This window comes from Triticum urartu, chromosome 3, assembly GCF_003073215.2.
Source record: "Triticum urartu cultivar G1812 chromosome 3, Tu2.1, whole genome shotgun sequence".
NCBI classification, from domain to species: Eukaryota; Viridiplantae; Streptophyta; class Magnoliopsida; order Poales; family Poaceae; genus Triticum; species Triticum urartu.
In genome coordinates, this window is record NC_053024.1 from 666,190,663 (window position 1) to 666,204,091 (window position 13,429).

Consider the following 13,429-nt stretch of genomic DNA (forward strand, 5'->3'; position numbering starts at 1 on the left):
CAGTTCGGGCCTTAGACCCTCTCAAATGAGCTCTTCTTCAGGGGATCTTCTTCCGGGGATGATGGAGAGCGAGACGCCTCCTCCGGACTCCTCTGCTCCGGAAGCGGGCGACCCTGAAGTGTCGTCGCGGAGGGCCTCTCCGAGTTCGGAGAGGCCGGAAGGTGATCGTATTGATCCCCGAGGCTCCCCGTGTCCGGCTCCCGAAGAGAGTGGACAAAAGAGTCCGGCGCTGTCTAGTGTGCGATCGGACGTTCTGAGGGAGTTGGTGGGGCGAGCGGCCATCTTAGACGATCACCGTGTGCTGATGAATATGGTGATGGAGAGGATATCGTCCGCCGAAAGCGGTTTGCATGAAGCTTTTATGAGTCTACTGACAGGCTTTGAGGTAGGTAAAAAAGGAATGTGTAATAGTCCTACACATGCTAGGTGTGCCCTGTGTATATAGTAGCCCCTGAGACTCTGGTTGTCGTCGGAAACAATGACGAACGGAGGATCATATTCCTAGGTAATAAGCATACTGCCTTTATGTGCAGGCGATGGAAGCTCCGGTGGCCAGCCGGACGAGCCAGTTTGCCCGTTTAGAACGGCGGTTGGATGCGGCAGATGCCGACATCAAGCTTGTTAACAGAAGGCTTGACGAGGCGCAGGGTAAGTATCCTTGTCTGGTAAACGCCAAATAGGAAGAGTATGATGCCAGTGTTTTTAACATGTTATGACTGCAGATGGAGCTGCCACTGTTGAAGCCTTGCGGGCGGAACTTGCCCGAGCCAAGGAACAAGCAAGATTGGGTAATGCGGCTGCTTTGAAGGCAGCCGAAGAGTTGCGAGCCGAGAAGGCCGCACATGGCGAGAGCCAGAAGAATATGGCCAATATGGCCGTAGAATTAAAAGCCGCCGTAGACCGTTGCCGGGCTCTTGAAAAGGAAAACCAGGCGAAGGCATCAGACCTTGAGAAGGCTGCTACAACGGGAAAAGACCTCCGCTCTGCTATGAGGGCGAAGAATGAGGAGCTGCGGGAAGCCGGGGATATGGTAGCTGGGAAGTCCTTTATGCTGCAGAGGAAGTACGGAGATCCACGGTATGCCCCTCTGGATCGGCTATGGAGTTCGGAGGATGCGTATATGGATTTGGCGGCGAGCGCTGCTGATGCGGCCAAGTACTTCCATAGTCATACGGACCGCGAAGTAGACCAGCTGTTTTGGAAGCAATTCCTCTCTCCCAAGCGTCCGCTTTCATTGACGGACCAATTAGCTGAATGGGCCGAACTGAATAGGTTGTCCGGACTCTCCATGAGGTCTGTTGTGGATCAGCTATGGCCTGGAAGGTCAAAACCGAGCAGCTATTTCATCTTGGTGCACCAGGTCCTCGATGTGGTGCTGCGCATAAATGCGATGAGGAGGTCGGCGTGCATAGAAGGCAGATGGATGGCATTTGCCCGTGCTAAAGCGTACTGGGCAGAGATGGATGCTACCACTGTTGTAGCGCAGGATTCGGCCATAGGTCGAAGGGCTGCTGAGCACTACTTTGAGGAAGTACTTGAGGGTGCTCGTTTGATAGAGACCCAGTGCTCAAAAAATATTATGTTTGAGTGACATGTAATCTCATTGTAAGCGAAATGCTTTTATAAATTTTTACGAGGCTACTTTTATACTTTTGCCTAAAAGTAATGTGATGCCTCCTGGGCGGCCGTTTATGTATACATGAGTATAACTTGAAAGATTGCAGTCGTCGGCTTCAACCCCCACGCATATAATGCGGAGGTGTTTGCAGAAACACGCGTTCACACTTAACCCAACGTCTTGGTCCTATTAAGGAGGTGATAGCGGAGCGAGCGAGGCTACCGGACTATAATGCTTTAACACTTTCACTTAGCCATAGGAGTTTGACAGTGGGGCTACTAGATAGCCCCTAGTGGCTCCGCACTCTCCCGATCCCGGGGTGCGTATATGCCTGGCCGGAAAGCGGCCCTTCGTTAAAGCGGAGGAATTCTAACATTCCCATGAGTCATCGAGTGGTTGACCAGTCTCACGCTAGATCATGACAGTCAGTTTTCGGCTTTCTCTACTGAGGTGCTCGTCCGGATAAACCAAGGCACAATCGCAGTAGTTCTCCTGGTGCTACCTTAGCCGGTAAAGCGGAACGTAAGGCACCAAAACGCAGGAGCCGGGCAAACCCAACATTTGACCAAAGACAATGATTCGGAGCTGATGCATATAGAGCCAAACTCGCGACGCCGAACACTCCCTAAGGTATTCGGTCTGTGGTATAAACCAGGCCTGAAGAATGGCCTTTGTAAGAAGCCCCTTGTGTCCAGGTACGTGCATTGTTCTGGCGTGGCCACATGCCAAGACGTCAGCATCCTACTCGACAGTGGATATGTATCAACAAGAGACAGTAAAAAAGGTTTACACAGGGTCTTAATCTAAAAAGAATCCTTGGGTCGGGTCCCTGTTGCACGTCTGCGCCTGTGTCTCCGTTGTGCCGTATCCTGGACGGGTGTAGCATGATGATCATCTGTAAAAGAGAGGAATTTAGGTGAAAAGGTTGTCATGCAAAAGGATAGTTTTCTAAAGAAACCATGTATAATTCAAGATAAGAAGAAATCGCCACTCGTCTGTGTGCGTTGAGCCCCTTGTACTTTTGAAAGATAGGGGTGTGACCGTTTATTCGATATGAGTAGAGGCGCCGGACTTGATTAGTTGTGAGTGAGGTCTTGACGACCTATTGGATGCTTTTGCTGGTCCGGGCGCCTTTATTGTGCGGCTACCAAGGCAGCCTCACTCTCTTCGGCGCGCAGAGATCGCTTGATACTTCCGTGCACTGAAATTATGCCACGAGGACCGGGCATCTTGAGTGTTAGGGAGGCGTAGTGTGGTATTGCATTAAAGCGAGCGAAAGCTTCGCGTCCGAGTAGTGCTTGATAGCCACTTTTAAACGAAGCGACGTGGAAAGTTAAATGCTCGCGACGGAAGTTATCGGGGGAGCCGAATATAACTTGTAGTAGGAGGGAGCCCGTACAACGAGCCCCTGGGCCTGGCGTTACTCCTTTAAAGGTAGTATTGCTATGGTGAATCTGTGTTGGGTCTAACCCCATCCCGCGGATTGTATCTTGATATATTAGGTTTAGGCTACTGCCGCCATCCATCAAGACTCGTGTGAAGTGGTATCCGCCAATTACTGGGTCTAATACCAGGGCAGCCCATCCTGCATGCTGGGTACTTGATGCGTAATCGCGATGGTCGAAGGTGATCGGTTGGGACGACCAGTGGCGGGACTTCGTGGTGAGAGGCACTTGGGTATATTTTTCAGGGAGTGCCGCATTGTTTTTTCTCTTGATCACGTGTAACACATTTATTGTTTTGACTTCAGGTGGAAATTTCTTTTGTCCCCCCTTGTCTTTCTTGGGAGGGTCGTCCTCGTCTTCACTTGGTGTATCCTCCCCCTTGTGTATGGCGTTAAGCTTGCCGGACTGCTTGAAGACCCAACATTCTCTGTGGGTATGATTAGCAGGTTTGCTAGGGGTACTATGGATCTGACATACTTGGTCCAGGATTTTGTTGAGGCTGGACAGTTCATCCCTGGTGCCTTTGGAGGGCGGCTTTTGGTTTGACCGAGGGACTTTGAATCCGGCGTTTACTGCCGTGCCCTTCGTGATGTCTTCTTTATTCCGGCGTTTGTTATTGCTGTTGCACCGTGATTTCCCGTTTTCATCCCTAACTTCAGATGTACTGGGGTTGCTGGTGCTGCATCTGGCTAGCCAGCTGTCCTCACCTGCGCAAAAGCGGGTCATGAGGTTTGTTAATGCGGCCATCGTTCTCGGCTTGTTTTGGCCGAGGTGTCTGGCGAGCCATTCGTCGCAGACGATGTGCTTGAAAGCCGCTAAGGCTTTGGCGTCCGGATAGTCGACAATCTAGTTCTTTTTAGTAAGAAACCTATTCCAAAGCTTTCGGGCTGACTCTCCGGGCTATTGAGTTATGTGACTCAGGTCATCTGCATCCGGAGGTCGGACATACGTCCCTTGAAAGTTTGCCCGAAAGGCGTCTTCGAGCTCTTCCCAACTTCCAATGGAGCTTTCGGGGAAGCCTTTTAGCCAGTGACGAGTTGGCCCTTTGAGTTTGAGAGGTAAGTACTTGATGGCATGGAGATTATCCCCTCGAGCCATATGTATATGGAGGATATAGTCCTCAATCCAGACCCCAGGGTCTGTTGTTCCGTCGTATGCCTCTATGTTTACGGCTTGAATCCCTCTAGGAATTCGTGGCCCAGCACCTCATCGGTGAAACATAGGGGGTGTGCGGCACCCCTGTAACTGGGTGTGCCGCGTTGTTCGGATGTTTGTTGTGTTGCATTGTATGCTGGGGCGCGCTTGCGTGGTCCATAGATGGATCTTGTTGCACCGTCCTTTGGGTGCGAGCCCTCGCATGGGTCGCGTGTTGTATTGTGAGCGGCGCTGCATGCCGTTCTGCGGTGGTAGAGGGGTCGTTTATCCGACCGGGGGGCTGCTTTGATATTTGGTTGTGGGGGGTCTGAGGCCTCCTCATCGAATTCGGGCAGCAGCTTCCGCTTTGGGTAGCTCTTGGAGGGGCGATTGTTGCCGTACCTTGCTACGGTGTTGATTATCTTGCTCCATCTGAACCGGAGCGTGTCTTGCGCGGCCTTGAGCCTTCGCTTCTGCTTTTTAAGGCTCCTCGCGGTGGCAACGAGCCTTTTACGGGCATTCTGCTGCTCCGGGTGCCTGTCCGGCGTTATGTCGTCCGGACCATTATCCCTGATAGGATTTGTTTGTTCAGTTTGATTATCCGGATTGCCATTGTTCGGCAGCGGTTCGACCTGCTCCAGTGCTGGGTCTGTGTGATCGCTATTTTTGTCGAGGCGGGTTTTGGGGCGGCGCTTGCGTCGCCGCTTTGACTGCTTTTTGAGGAAACAATCCTTCGGTGCGTCCCTCCGCTCCTCATCGTCATCTTTTGGTGCGTCCACCATGTATACGTCGTATGACGAGGTGGCGCTCCAGGGCTCAATAGGCGCTGGTTCTTTATCGTCTCCTTCATCGGCATCCATACCGTCAATGTCGTCGGAGTCGAAGTCGAGCATGTCGGTTAAATCGTCGACAGTGGCTACCAAGTGGGTGGTGGGTGGGCTTTGAACTTCTCCATCGTCCGAATCCCAACCTTGCTGACCGTAGTCCGGCCAGGGCTCTCCTGATAGAGAGAGAGACTCTAGTGTCTTCAGAATATCGCCGAAGGGCGAGTGCTGAAAGATGTCCGCGGTAGTACACTCCATGACCGGCGCCCAATCGGATCCGATTGGCAGGGGCGCGGGGGGTTCGGAGTCCGGCTCCTCGGAGTCACGAGTCTCGCGGAGTGCGGGGCTGGTGTTCGGCTCGATCGCCATTGGGATCTCAGCCCCCGAGGTGGCGTCCAACCACCCGTCCTCGATCGGCACGGCCGGCTCCGAACTAGGGGTCGGTGCCGATGCGGGTGCGGCCTCCAGGGCACTGCTCGGTGGCAGAGCTAGATCATGCTCGTCGTGACAGTGTGGTGCGCTCGGCAGTGGTTCGAATCCGTCAAAGATCAAGTCCCCGCGGATGTCGGCCATGTAGTTTAAACTTCCGAATCTGACCTGACGGCCAGGGGCGTAGCTTTCGATCTACTCTAGATGGCCAAGTGAATCGGCCCGCAGTGCGAAGCCGCCAAAGACGAAGATCTGTCCGGGGAGGAAGGTCTCACCCTGGACTGCATCGCCATTGATGATCGTAGGAGCCATCGGGCCTGACGGTGACGGCACAGACGAACTCTCAATGAAAGCACCAATGTGGGTGTCAAAACCGGCGGATCTCGGGTAGGGGGTCCCGAACTGTGCATCTAGGCCGGATGGTAATAGGAGGCAGGGGACATGAAGTTTTACCCAGGTTCGGGCCCTCTCGATGGAGGTAAAACCCTACGTCCGGCTTGATTAATATTGTTGGTATGGGTATTACAAGAGTTGATCTACCACAAGATCAGAGAGGCTAAACCCTAGAAGCTAGCCTATGGTATGATTGTTCATGTGTATGTTGTCCTACGGACTAAAACCCTCCGGTTTATATAGACACCGGAGAGGGTTAGGGTTACATAGAGTCGGTTACAATGGTAGGAGATCTGATCATCCGTATCTTCAAGCTTGCCTTCCACGCCAAGGAAAGTCCCTTCCGGACACGGGACGGAGTCTTCAATCTTGTATCTTCATAGCCCGGGAGTCCGGCTGAAGGTATAGTTCGGCTATCCGAACACCCCCTAATCCAGGACTCCCTCAGCGTGCGTTGTTGCATTTTCACTTACAAGTGGGACCGCAGTTGAGCAAATCGACTATCGGCAAACCCCCACCCCGCCCACTGCGCGATGGCTGAGAAAACATGAGGGAGAAGAGATGGCTGTAGCATAGACTCCAAGAAAATTGGTGTCGGACGGGACTCGTGTGGGTGGCGTGTGATGTACTGCTAGACGTGAATGCTAGTTATGGCCCATGCCACCCCACTATATCGAGCCTATATCGAGGTACGTAGAACAAATTTCCTGCAGTCCGTGCTCAGCCCTCCTGTATCTCTCTTCTCAACCAGCCAGCGGACGCGCGGAGCCCATCGTCTATTTGCTCACATGCGGCCCCACATGTCAGTGAAAACGCAAGAGGACCCACTGAACCTGCACATCTTTCACCTCGACGTGCTGGTGATGTTAAACAAATCCAATAAAGATCTTCGGTGGCCGCTTTTGGAGTTACTCAAGAGTAGTAAGATTCTATTTACAGTTTAACCCAAGATGCACATCTCATGGCTTCAACTACCACTCTATTTTCTTTCATGACACGACCTGGATGTTGGATGTCCCACGTGTCGGCAAAAGGAGGAAGAACCCGACCAAATCTTCGGTTCTGCTCTCGGATTAGACTAGTTGTGCTAACTTAAAATTTTTATTGTGTACTCCCTCCGTTCCAAAATACTTGACTTCCATTTGTCCAAAAATGGATGTACCTATATACTAAGACATGTCTATATACATATATATTTTGACCAATAGAAGGCATGTATTGTGCAACGGAGGGAGTAGAATGGATGCAAGTTTTTGTATTGGGAAGAAGAGTACATCCATATATTGATAGAGCGCAATTTAGTAAATGTTCTATCACTTTTAGCTAGCACAGACGCAAGATCGAGCCTTTGCAGATCAACAATGAATGCATCGAGAAGGCACTAATCCAACTTACAGGAGTAGTAAAATGTATTCTTGTGGTTCTTGTTTTCTTTGGTCTTGCTTTTCTAGTCAAAATTATCGTTGGAGTTCGTGCAAAATAGAGGTGCGTTCGGTGTCGTGTGTTGGAGTTGGCCTTACAAGTGGGACCGCAGTTAAGGAAACCGACTATCGGCAAACCCCCACCTAGCCCGCCGCGTGATGGCTGAAGTTAGAGAAACGACGAGGTTGAAGAGATTGCTCTAGCACGGACTCCAAGAAATAATATGGTGTCAGATGGATGTCGTGGTGGTGGCGTGTGCCGTACTCCTGGACGTGAATGCTTGTTCTGGCCCATGCCAACCTACTATTCCTACTACTTACTCCTACTATATAGTACTAGTATCGAGGATTCGAGGTGCTGGTTACGTACAGTGAACACATTAACATATGGCTACAGTAAAAACACCCACCCGACGCGCGAAGCATGTGAAGCTAGTACAAATAGTGTACTACTATTGTTGATTGGCCTCATCCGATAACCTGTTGCAATGCATGTACAATTATGTATTCGGAAAATATTTTTTTGCCTCGTCGCACCACTCACTCAGAGAAGCGACTCGGAAGCCATTCATAAATTTAGTAAGTTTATCACAGGCATATCATTTTATTACATACAACAGGTCATCAACCCACATCGACAATGAGGATACATTATAAATACTAAAGTTTTCACCACACAACAAATAACAAGCAATGAAATGAACTTCAACTCAACAATTTCTCGGCATTGGAAACGCTTGCTTTGAACCACAAGTGATTCTCTGGGACGGGCCATCGATTGTCGATCAACGCAGGACTGATCATCCAGGCTGAAGCAGCCTACTATATCCCTACCAGGGTAGGGAACCACACAAATGTCTGACGTATAGACAAAGTTGCTTCTCATAAATGGAACTGTTAATGTTGTGTCAACAGCAGTTGGATCGCCTTTCACCATCATCGGATAGTTTTGTCCAAGGAAGAGCGAGTTTTCTCCAAGACTATCAATTCTATACCAGGGAGAAGGAGTTGGCGCTAGCACACTAGTATCCATCCCGAATACCATGCAACGGGTGTTGGAATAGGTCTGGAGAGTGCGACCATAGGAGACTACACCTGCTTCCTTAGCAGTAACATCATCAGTGGGCTATATACACACAAGAAGAGGTGATCCATCGGAATTAGTTGCCAGGCGCCACAGAGTATATGGGCACTGCTCGTCCTCATGCTCGTGATCATCACCATCATCATCTCCCCCTTGGTTATAAATTTTTTTAAGTATAGGTGGTGGGATGTTCACAGGACCTTGGAAACACAAGAAGAAGGTTAATTACTAAAGGGAAACTTGCTAACCCACATGCATGTGGATGAAACAATTATAACTACGGTGGAAGACAAACGTACCGAAACCATGAGGATGCCATGCAAAAACAGTGCCACTAGTGGTGGCAGCAAACACAAGGCCCTCGTATTGAATTGCATCACAGTACTCATCCGTGTACAAAAACTGATTTTTGAGCAATGTCCATCGAGTCGAACCACAAAGGACGGCAACAAGCTTGTCGAAGATAGCAACAACTTGATAGTTGTTGTAATTCCAAGAGCGGTTGGGAACTCGACAAATTGCTATCTTTCGTGGAAGACAGTCACCATGATCGTATTTGAACGTGCGTACAATACCGGTGTGCTCAACCTCTGGGCAGTCTGCTAAGATTTTTGGAAGTGGAACCCGGTCACGAGTGTAGACATTCACAAGTTCCCACTCGCAGTTGGACCCAATGTAAACAACCCAATCTCCATTTGCGCCCGCCCAAGCCTTGCTCTCAAGCGATGGCATCTTAACATCATACATATCATTATCAAGCGGCATCAACTTGCACAGGGCGAGGCCTGCGTCGTGCCGGCGCCAGTCATCATCAGGGTCACGCGAAGAAGATAGGGGAGATTAAACCGCTCCTTGACTCTTGGGTTCTTTGTAATGATTTTATTAGTTGAGTCGAGAATGGGCTTGAACGAACCTGCCATGCTAGCCGAGGTGATGACGTCGCACCGATCAATGAGTTCCTCCACCACGTCATCTTTCAGATTGGGGCAAGAATAACGGGGTCGTTTCCGGCCTGTTCCCTCCATGGAGAAGACGATCGAACAATGGTAGAAGAAAGGGTGAAGGGCTGAAGGAAAATGGAGGAGGGAGAGGAAGAGCGTGCGACAACAGTTCCAAATCGAGAGGGAAAGGCGAAGAGTCGGTGGATGGTTGCGAGTTTGCCATGGTTCACGAAGAGGCGCCCCGGCCTACACGTCCGTTCGGAAATACTCCTACTACTCGCCGTCGTCTCACTGATATGTTGGAACGGGACCACATGTCAACGAAACATGGTGTGTAATTTCTCGTGCAAAATGTGATCTGGCCGCGTTGGCCCGAGGTGCCGCATTAGTTATCGACCTTTATTTTTTTAATGGCGTGCCGATCAGTTTTAAAGCACGACTAACTGGTACTATACACAGAGAAAATATAAACTACTCTACCACTACTCCACCTCCAGTACTAGTAGTATAAAAAAGATATATGGGCTGGAGCTTGAGCGCTTTCTTGCTAAGGGCTGCCCACTTGCTTCTCACACTACCACCCTCTCTCCAGATCTAAAAAAGACGGCCCCTCTCTCCCTCCTCACCAGTGGTCACAAATCCGCCAGGGAAGAAAAGGACGTGCAGAGTAGACGCACTCGTCATCGGCAAGCGAGGTCACACACTGACGACAAGGCCGTCCTCTCAGAACTAGCGCCCGCGCGGGATGGCCTCCATCCCCAAGCTCGCTGCCGTAGTGTGTGCGGAGGACGACGACCACGAGCGAAGCCACTTCCCGCCGACCCTCAGGTATGCTACCTTTTTTCGAACCATAACCTTGTTCTATTGCCCCATCTGCCACGTCGTTGCATGTGGATCTTTTTCCACTCCACCATCTTCCCAATTTGCTATCCTCTGCTCTGCTGGCCATGCAGACGAAAACCATAATTTGCACTATTAAAGGAAACCTGCCGGGGTACTAATCCACGGGCACCTATGGGACCGGCGGACCGGGTCCCTTTCGGTTCGGCGGGGGCGGAGGTCGTGCAAAGAGCAAATCGAGGCGATGCACGCGAGCGATTTACCCAGGTTCGGGCCGCAAAGATGCGTAAAACCCTACTCCTGCTTTGTGGTTTGTATTGATTTCTTGCTCGGGAGCGCGGAGTGCTACAGTACACTTCAACAGCTAGCAAGACCGAGCATGCGTGTTCGAACTAGCTCCTCCCTTACGTTGCACACGGGCCTCCTTTTATATGCTCAAGGGGTTTCCGACAGGTGGCAACGGAGGTAAAGGGCAAAAATGGAAAGGTGTTGTGGTAGGGACAGCTACCTGCTACAGTGTATCATACCTAACCCCGACGGCAGGGGACAAGGGCCTTAAATGCCTGTCTGTGTCGCCTAAACAGTGCGAAAAGGGACCGCCAGGGACGCCACCGTTCGCCACGATGGCGATCTTGTCAGCGCCGCTTGCCACCGCACGCCGCTGGCTGCACAGCCTCCCGCCACGTACGCCTGGAAGGGCCCCAGAGCGACACGTTGGTGGATGTGCTGGAGCGCGGGCCCAGGGAGGTGGCTTGCCGCGGCAAGTGCCTTGCTGCTGTCGTTGTCTTGTCGCGTCCGGGAGCTTGTCGCTCACCGGGCCTTGCCGAGGCGCGTGGTGCGCCGCGGCAAGTTCCTTGCAATGCCTTGGGTGGCCTTCCCGGCAAGCTCCTCTTGCCGGGGTCTTGGGATGCTTTTGTTAGCCTTCCCGGCAAGCTCCTCTTTCCGGGGTCTTGTCTTCTTGGCTTGGACACTTTGTTCTTGAATGGCTCCAAAGGAACCACGGAGGACCTTGGCGGTCACCCGGCAAGCCTTGCCGCGGGATGCTGCGACTGCCCGTGCACAAGTTCGGGATACTAGGGTACCCCTACTCTAGTACACCGACAAAACCCTACTTCATGCAGACTAATCCATGTCTGGGTTGAATAAGGAAAGGAAGGGAGACTATACTGTCCAAGAGGAGTAGGCATCGAACCCGCATCTAGGTTGAAAAGGGGAAAATCAGTAGCTAAGGAATGAGTCTCGTGTCTCTTGGTTGAAGAAGGGTAGAAAGGCATGACAACGCAATATAGAATGACCAGGTCGATCGGTTTGTTGTCCTCGCATAGGAAAAAGGTGGCTAAATAGAGAAAAAATGGGACATAATCCACATATGATGCCTGGATATTTGTTGCTCTGGGCAACCATACCTCCCTCACCACTCTGCGTCCATGGAGGTACATCGTACTGGTGCGCCCACTGTCCGAATGGGCCTCCCATGCTCTTATTGCCACTTTCTTTGCTGTTAGTATAACGCCAGCAGTCAAGTCAAGCAATGCTACTGCTAAAGTGATGCCACATTTAACTAATGCCGCTCTGAGTCTAATGCCACCGATAAATTTAAGCAATGCCATTTAATGTCACTGGATTATTTCAGGGTTAGCTGTTGATTGTGGATGTATTAAAGATTTTTCAGCTGAGGCATTCTAATGTTGTTGCACAACCAGTATACCAATGATGAAACTTGTTACTACCTTCAGATTTTTGCACTGTTAATGCTTATAGATTACATACCTCACTTTCATGAGATAAGTTAATTTTTTTGTACAGTGTCACCAAAATGCCAAGGCGCTGATGTCATTTTATTTTGGTTAAACTGCACAGACAATTATGAAGACAAGAGGAAAGGTCAAGAGTGGGCACCTCCTCCTCCGGTTGTTCTCTTGATTCGTTCGATCAAGTTTTTATGTTTGATCGATTATCAAGATTGGGATAGCAATTTTTAAGGTCCCCCCAAGTTCGAAATGATATTTACCTTGGAGGTACATGGTTTGCAATTTTTTATACTGTCATTAGTTAATAATGCTAGTTACCTTCAGACTTTTGTATTTGGTTTAATGCTCATGCAGAGCTAGTATACCAATTCTGAAACTTGTTACCTTTACATTTTGTATTGTTAATTCTTATAGAAACCTTCCAGTGCTAGAATTTATTGAAATCTATTCAGTAAAACCATTGTACTATACCCTGTAATAAACTAACTACTCTACTGTTGCACTAGCCACTGGATTAGTGTATATTTGTAGTATTCGAATGGTGTTGCATTAGCGTATGGACATAAATAAAGTGTGGCAAACTTTCCCAGATATGTGCTCAAGAAAACTACTACCTGTTTTTCTAAATACTAGACGTTTGGGTACTTTAAATTGAACCGTGAAAATGTCTTATATTAAGGAACAAAGGGTGTAGAGTTCACTCAAATTATCCCGGTAAAGCTAGTCACACCTTTGTTAAAATTAATGTTCATTATGTTATCGGAGGAGGTCTATATGTTTGTCTCTAATGCCTATCGACTACATACCTGACATCATGATGTAATGTTAAGTCATTTCCTTTTGTACAGTGTCACTGAATTGTCAAGGCGGTGATGGCATTTTATTTTAGTAGAACTACACAAAATTTGCTTAAAAGAAGAGGAAAGGTCAGGAATGGCTCAGTTTTTCAGAAAAAACTATGTATGCCTTCCTGACATCAGCATTTGTTGCTTTATTTATTCCTTCAAACAGGTGGTTAGAAACAGTCTTGCTACCTTTTCCCATTATGAAATTGGAATGCTTATATTTGTGAGTCTATGCTTCAACTAGTGCCACTTTTAGAGTAATCACACTTTCAATATCTATGCAAACAGGGATGCTCGATTTTAGTGGAACTGCACAAAAAGTCCAACTGGTTCAACATTAGGAGCATGTTTTTTTCCAAACCTTTATATCCAATTGGTGGCACTATGAGCTGTTCATTACGAAGGTACATGGTTTGCTACTATCTTGCTACTCTTTTTGTACTGTCATTAGATAGTAATACTAGTGGTTTGCATGTGAATTTATTGGCAGGGTGGACCTACATTGGTGGTGCAGGACAGGATTCAATGATTGGATGCTCAATTTCGGTTGTATTGATTTCACCTCTTCCATCACTGCGAACATGGATATCCTTGGTCTGATGAAGAATAGGCGCTATATTTCTGCTCTGAACCAGCAAATCAATTTAGTATGAAATTGTCCAGGGCAAAACATAACTGTATCAGATTGTCCAGTGCAGAACATG